Raw genomic sequence first — 8465 nt, forward strand, 5'->3', positions numbered from 1 at the left:
AATTCTAGCTTTAATACGCAAACAGGAAGTTATAAAAATCGATTATAAGATCATTGTAGTCGCGAATCTGCGTAATTTGATGTGTATTTTGTGTATGTAGTATGCACAGCTTCAGAGTAATACTCATCCGAAGGTGCGAATTTTGTGCGATCAAATTTCTAAAAAACCTATTTTTCGGGCCAAATTTTTAGATCTGTCAACTGAATGATATGGGTACCCGCGATCATAAAGGTTTTTTACGTTTCGGATGATATAAAATCTTCTTCGTGAAAATCCATCTACTAGAACGGCGGGAACTGGCCTTCGAAAAACACGAAATTTGGCAAAAAATGTTTTTGAAAATATCGCGGATTTATTTGCGTTTTCTGTGTTTCATTTCCGCTTCAATAAATGACCTCATGCGGATTTTGATCTTTCTCGAAAAGAGAACTTTAAAAACTTCAGCCGAAAGAGAGATGTACGCAATTTATCTCAAAAATAGATTTTGCTGGCACATCCATGGTTCTTAATGGACCACATTGAAATCGGTATAGATCGATATATTTTTTTAGAGTGCACACCGAAATCGGATGCGCGTTAATGACATATGGAGTTTTCGGAAATTATTCGCGTTTTACGATTTTTTGGGTACTTCAATGTAACGTGTGACACATCTTAGCCGTCAAATGAAATTTCGCAAAATATATATGGATTGGAAGATAAACTTCAGTACTTCCTGGAAACCGCATGCGCATCAAATGATTTTGAGAATTACGCGATTTAGACGCAATTTAAAATGTATATTTCATAATATTTTTTTATTTTAAGATTTATTCCTATTTATAGAATTCTAAGATTTATCGGAAGGGTATTGATATAATCCGGAAGGCGTATACTTATACACAAAAAGTGATTATTATTATATATGTCAATTTTTCGGCGAAATTCGGGTAAAATAGCAGAATAACCCCAACATTTTTTTCTGAAATTTCTTGTATACAATTAAAAAAATAAATATGATGACATTATTTTTTCGAACCAAAAACAAATATTTTTCCTCAATATCTTGTTTTGTTGTCGCTGTGATTTAGAAACCGCTACATGGACTTGTGTGATTTTGATATCATTTGATTCATCATGGTGTTTAGATTATGTAGATATTTTTAAATTAAATTTTAGGTGTGTGTATGTCATTAACATAATGAAAATATTGATGTAATCTGCTATATTTTTTTATTTTTCTTATATTTCGCGAATATGTGCAACTTTATTGTGATTGTTATAATATATTCATATTCTTATTTTACGGAGGAAGATATATATCAACGTTTTTGATCAATATAATAAACGGCGTAATTTAAAGATTTTTTTCTTATGCCCAAAATTAAAACCTCGATAACTTTTGCGCGCATCAACCAAAAATTTGATCGCGAACGGTTTCGGAGTCAGAACATTTTTCTCTATATGTATACCAAAAATCATTGATGTGCCACAAAAACAAAAAAGCAGATTTTTTGAAAATGGAATATTAAAAAATTGGCAATATTGCCCATATATACCTTTTGATTTGGACGAAATTTGGCATAGCGTACTGAATTGCTTCTATAATAATGTGTGCTAAGTTTCATGAAAATCGGTTCAGATTTAGGTAATACTCCCATATATACATTTTCGCCCGATTTTAGGTAAATGGTGCACCATGGTGTAATTGGTGTACCAAGGTCCCTATATATATTTCGATTTGCACGAATTTTGGTATAGGGTACTGAATTAAGTCTAGAATGATGTTGCTAAGCTTCGTGAAAAGATCCATATCTAGGCCGATTGACACAACGTACTGAGGTAATATAAATTAGTCTCTGACAAGTTTCTCTGAAATCGGTTCAGATTTAGATATATAACTAACACGCGACGTCTGTTAGGAGACATATGTATAATATACCCAAAATGGTGAAGGGTATCATATAATCGGCCCAGTCCAGTTTTACTACTTTCCTTACTGGTTTATATTAAAATAGTTATATAATTTGTTTCCTGTTTGGTTTTGGTTCTAAGACTCTGTTGTAATCATTTCATCTACGGGAGATACGAAAATACTAGAACATAAGATTCGATAATTAACCTTATATATATTCATATATATGAACTGTAACCCGCATTTAGGCCTAGACCCTGTGTGGGAGGTACCAGAAGGAGTGAACCGATATTCCCCATTTTCGAACTTGAACTAATTTTGGAAATTTCGGTTTAGAGAAATGTTTGGTATGTTCCCTATATTTTTATTTCAAGTACCTGTCAGTATATCTATCGTGGAGGGTATTTAAAGTTCGGCCCGGCCGAACTTAACGCTTTTTCACTTGTTTTTTTTAAGGTTACTTTGATTTATTCCTGCGAAGATATATCGATATCTGAAGCGATTTCAATAAAACTTTTCATTTGCCAATTTGTACATAATTCAATAGACTGCGCAAAAAGACTAACGGACCTTCAACGAAACATGGGTAAGATATCAACAACAAAGTGTTGTGGTGTAAAACACAGTGCGGTAAAATATTTCTGTCATGCACTAGATATGTATCATAACGGGCACAGCTTTAGGAAATGTACTTTTCAATGGAATCACTCATCCTTCAGATACACATGAACTTTGTGCGGGGGGATTTTCTATTTTGGATGATATGTGATGCTGTGTCGTCTTCTTTTCTGCCACAAGTGATGGTGGTAAACGTTTTTGGTAATAATTGTATTGGGGTGTAAAATATAAGTATTAGGGCCAATGGGGCTTGCACACACAACCGATGTTAGTGGGTGTGAATACATTCATTCATGTAATCAATTTATTATCCAATTTTCGGTAATGAAATTTCCATGTCAAACAAATACGCAATGCAATTGTGGATAATATAATAATTCTTCTTTATTTAAACATACGTAGATGAAGTAGTTGTAAAAGAAGTAGTGAGTTTGTAGGAGGAAGTAGGTTATCATTTCATAGTTGTACTGATGTTTGATAGCGATTGTGGCTAGAATGTAAATAATATGCAAGGAAGGAGGTTACGTATAGCCCTTGCCAAATCATGTAGAGTACCTTTTAATTTGGCTATACCTTACGATGGAACCATATTGACATTTTTGTGAGAAAGTCATGTTTTGACACAGCTCCCAAATAAAGAACACGTCCAGTTGTAGATTAAAACCAGTAAGGAAAGTAGTAAAGTCGGACGGGGCCGACTATATGATACCCTTCACCACTTTGGGTATATTCTACATATGTATTCAACAGACATAGCTTGTTATTATTATAGACGTAATTCAGTATGCTATGCTAAATTTCGTGCAAATCGAAAGATATATAGGGTCTTTGATGCACCAATTACCTTAAATAATATATATATATAGGAGCTATATCTAAATCTGAACAGGTTTTCAGAAAACTCTGCACACATCATTCAAAACTTAATTCAGTACGCTATGCCAAATTTCTTGCAAATCAAAAGATATATAGGGACTTTAGTGGACTATTTACCTAAAACCGGGCGAAACTATATATGGGAGCTATATCTAAATCTGAACCGATTTTCACGAAACTTTGCACACATCATTCTAGACTTAATTCAGTACGCTATGCCAAATTTCGTTCAAATCGAAAGATATATAGGGACTTTGGTACAACATTTACCTTAAATCGGAGGAAGATATATACGGGAGCTATATCTAATTCAGTACGCTATGCCAAATTTCGTGCAAATCGAAAGATATATAGGGACTTTGGTACAACATTTACCTTAAATCGGAGGAAGATATATACGGGAGCTATATCTAAATCTGAACCGATTTTCACGAAACTTTGCACACCTCATTCTAGACTTAATTCAGTACGCTATGCCAAATTTCGTGCAAATCGAAAGATATATAAGGACTTTGATACACCATTTACCTTAAATCGGAGGAAGATATATACGGGAGCTATATCTAAATCTGAACCGATTTTCACGAAACTTTGCACACATCATTCTAGACTTAATTCAGTGCGCTATGCCAAATTTCGTACAAATCGAAAGATATATAGGGACTTTGGTACGCCATTTACCAAAAATCGGGCGAAACTATATATGGGAGCTATATCTAAATCTGAACCGAAACTTGGCACACATCTTTCGTGGCTCAATTCTGTACGCTATGCCAAATTTCGTGCAAATCGAAAGATTTTGAGGGTCTAAAGCCCGTAAATCGGGCAAAAATATATATGGGAGCTATATCTAAATCTGAACCGATTTTTCCCAATTTCAATAGGGTTCGTCCTTGGGCCAAACAAATGAGCTGTGCCAAATTTCATCCAAATCGGATCATAAATGCGACCTGTACTTTGTTTACAATTTAACATGGACAGACGGACAGACGGACGGACGGACGGACATGCATAAATCGACTCAGAAAGTGATTCTATGCATATTCTCAAAAGGAACCATGGGTCTATCTCGATTCTTTTTGCCTGTTACAAACATATGCACAAAGACATAATACCCTGTACCACAGTGTGGTGAAGGGTATAAAGACGCACAAGAACCAGAGATAGAAGCAGGATATGCTCTACAAAATTATTCCATATTCGATTTTACTGCAGACATATCATCTCAACTGTAACCTGTTCATGAACTTCAGAGTTACCAACAAAAATATTCATAACACTATATCTCGAAAATATGACCTATAGCGAACTTATCCTTACTATGGTGGAGAGTATACACCATAGTATGGAGGGTATATTAATTTAATTTTTCCGTATGCAACTCATCAAAATAATCATTTCTGTTCAGTGTAAAATTCTATGACGATTTAGCCATATCCGTATGTCCATAGACCACCGCAGATTGGTGTATGTTTGCGCATATGTTTGTAGCATCTAAACGAATTGAGATAGACCGCCGAAGATGGGCTATATCGGTCTATGTTTAGGCCTAGCTCCCATACAATTCGCTGAAATTTGGAACATTGGTTTCTTATTGGGTATTAAATTCCCCTTCTCCACAAAAAATTATAAATACGAACAATTTTTTCGGTTAGCCCCCAAATAAGGGTACCCTCTAATTTTCGATTTTTTTTTGGGGGTTCTTGATCCAGTTTTTCTACCGAATTCGCTGTTATTTGGTGTTTTCTAGTCTTACGTGGTAACAAATCTCCCTACAAAAATTATTAACATTACCACTACCACCACTGTGGTACAAGTAACTATCGGTATTCCTATTTATGTGGTACAGGGTATTATGTCTTTGTGCATATGTTTGTAACAGGCAAAAGGAAACGAGATAGACATATGGTTCCTTTTGAGAATATGCATAGAATCACGTTTTAAGTCGATTTATGCATGTCCGTCCGTCTGTCCATGTTAAATTGTAAACAACGTACAGGTCGAAGTTGTGATCCGATTTTGATGAAATTTGACACAAGTCACTTTTTGGCCCAATGACGAACTATATTTAAATTGAAGAAAATTGGATCAGATTTAGATATAGCTCCCATAGATATTTTTGTCCGATTGACATTACATTTAAGACAGTGAAGGATACCAAATAGCTTGTGCAAAATTTGCTTTAAATCTGTTTACAAAATTTAGTAGGTTGCAGAATGGCATATTTTTGGATCGATGTTAGTCGGTTTACTACTTTACAAATTTCCTTATATATAAAAATAGTTAGCTAATTTGTTCCGTGTGTTGGGGGATATTTGTTACTCGAAATTGTCATTTTTTACCCTACAAAGTATGGAATTCTAAGACGATTTAGCTATCTGTTGTAAGCATTACGCCTTCTAATAAGATCGAGATATAAAAACCAGTGAGCGGAGCAGTATAGTCGGACGGGGCCGACCATATAATAAAAAGTTGGTCACTTTAAGTTTTGGTTGATTTGACCCTCTGAAAATTGACCGATCATCATCTAAACAGCCACTCTAAGTAGTTGGTCAGATCCCCTTCACCTTGTAAAATATGTGACGTTCAGCATATAATAATTGCCTCTAGAGCGACTAGAAAATCTGACAAAATTAAAGTCTTCGGTTCATTGCACCCCCTGAATGAAATCTCATCTTCACAGAAAACTATAGGCGTCGTCCTTGACCATAATCGGAAATTCATGTACAATTTCAAAGCGATCAGCGCGACATTTCCGTCCTCTAATGGAGTAATAGTAATAATATGCACATAGTCACCTTTACCTAATTACGTATAACTCCCACATCGGAGTACATATCAATTTGAAGGTCAACAACTCCTCTTGGATATACTATCAACTTCTCGGGTATACGTCCTTCAGGAGCAAGTATATACACCCCAGAATAAAAATTTTGTAATTTTTCACACAAAAGTCAGGGTCCATTTAACCCTCTAAATAATGACCGATCTTTATCAAAACAGGCATGCTTATTCTTAAGCCCGATCCTTTTCTCCATGTAAAATTTCACGAAGTTCGTACCAAAACTGCGGCCTCTGGAGCGACCAGAAAAACCGAAATAAATATAGAATTTCCACATTAAATGAAACTTTTTCCAAATTAAATGAAACCTTTTCCAAATTAAATGAAACCTTTTTCAAATTAAATGAAACCTTTTCCAAATTAAATAAAACCTTTTCCAATTGAAATGAAACCTTTTACAAATAGAATGAAACCTTTTCCAATTGAAATGAAACCTTTTACAAATAGAATGAAACTTTTTCCAAATTAAATGAAACCTTTATTCTTATCTAAGAAAATATAATAGTTGCTGTAATTTTAAACCAATATTTGAAAAATAAATCAAAGAATATTAACAAATATAGTTGTATGGCTATGTAATTAACATAAATATTCTTTAATTCGGTGTGATTTCATTTAATATCTTTATTACATAAAACTAAAAAATAGTAATACAAACTGGGGTATTTCTTGACATTTTAATAAATAAATATTTAAGAACAAGAATTGAATAACCGGTCCTAAATGCGAAATACATATTTGACTTAATAAATTGTTGATGATAAGGTAACTGCTTATCTTAATGAAGGGGTTCAAAACCATGTTCAAAACGTAGTTAGAACAATCTTGCCGAGTAAGCTTTTGAATACTTCGCTCGATTACATCAACAATGTTATGTTCCATTGAAACGTCACACAGCTCAGCTCTTGCACATAATTTTATTTTTGAAAATGCATTTTCGATTGTATTTAGCATTGGAGAATAAGGCGGTAAGAATTTAAGGTTGCATCTTTTGGATTCGATCAAATTTTTTATGTCATGTCGCTTGTGTATTTGAGCGTTATTTTCCAACTCTGGATTGATTTTCTCAAAAAAAAAAAAAAAAAAAAAAAAAAAATTATATAAATAATTTAAATCTGGCTGCATTGTCACTGGAATTAGAATCGATGGTGTGATGTACAACTCCCGCGTTGTTTATTGCTGCAATTATAGTGACATTACGACCTCTGACCGTAGGCAACACAATGTGTGCTCTTGTTCCTTGTCTTGAACGGGCTTGGGTTCTTCGTATGTGAAGATTAAATCCACACTCATCAATGAATATTAATTTTTCTCTTTGTTGGGGTATCCATTTTGTAAAGTTTTGAGCATATTTTTGTCTCAAGCCTAATGTTCTGGAGTCATTCATTCGTTCTATTTCAATAGTGGCCATCTTCAACGTAATTATTGGACCGAACCCAACCTACATGCAAAATTTCGTGAAGATTGGTCCATAACTGTGGAATGTATCGTGTTTACAAATTATAATGGACAGACGGACGGACGGACGGACACACATGTCTAGATCGACTCAGCTAGTCGAGATATGATGATCGGTGTACTTAAAGGTGGGTCTAAGGCCAATATTTCGCGGCGTTACAAACTTTTGGGGCTGCACAAAGCTATAATACCCTGACAGCATAGTTGTGTAAGGTATAAAAACTCGAACCTGACGATGATGAAATATATCGGGCAGCATTTAGGCATCTCCTCCATATAATAATACTGGGTGTGAAATTGAGCTATATCGATCATTAATTAGGCATATCACATATACGTACCAAATAATTTAATTGTTAAACCAAGATTTAGGGTAGCCACCTTATAACGGTACTCCCTCAGTATTCGGCATTCTAGGGATTTTGGACACGTTTTCCAACCGAACTGGCAGTTATTTGGTATTTTGGTTCTCATTGTATAACACATTTCCGCACTAACAATTGTTAATATCGACCAACGTTTAAGTGTAGCCCCCAATATGGAGATTTTTGACACGTTGCTCAAACAAATTGGCTCTAATTTGGTATTTTGGGTTCCCAATCTCAGCCCATCTCCACACTAAAAAACATTAAGGAAAGTAGTAAAGTCGTGCGGGGCCGACTATATGATACCCTTCACCACTTTGGGTATATTCAACAGATGAAAGCTAACAGACGTCGAATTCTGCAACCTATACAAAATTTTTCATTTGTTCAGATATAGCGTTGTTTCTTACAA

This window comes from Musca vetustissima, unplaced genomic scaffold, assembly GCF_032173495.1.
Source record: "Musca vetustissima isolate MV318-11 ecotype Yass unplaced genomic scaffold, APGP_CSIRO_Mvet_v1 utg75905, whole genome shotgun sequence".
NCBI lineage: Eukaryota > Metazoa > Arthropoda > Insecta > Diptera > Muscidae > Musca > Musca vetustissima.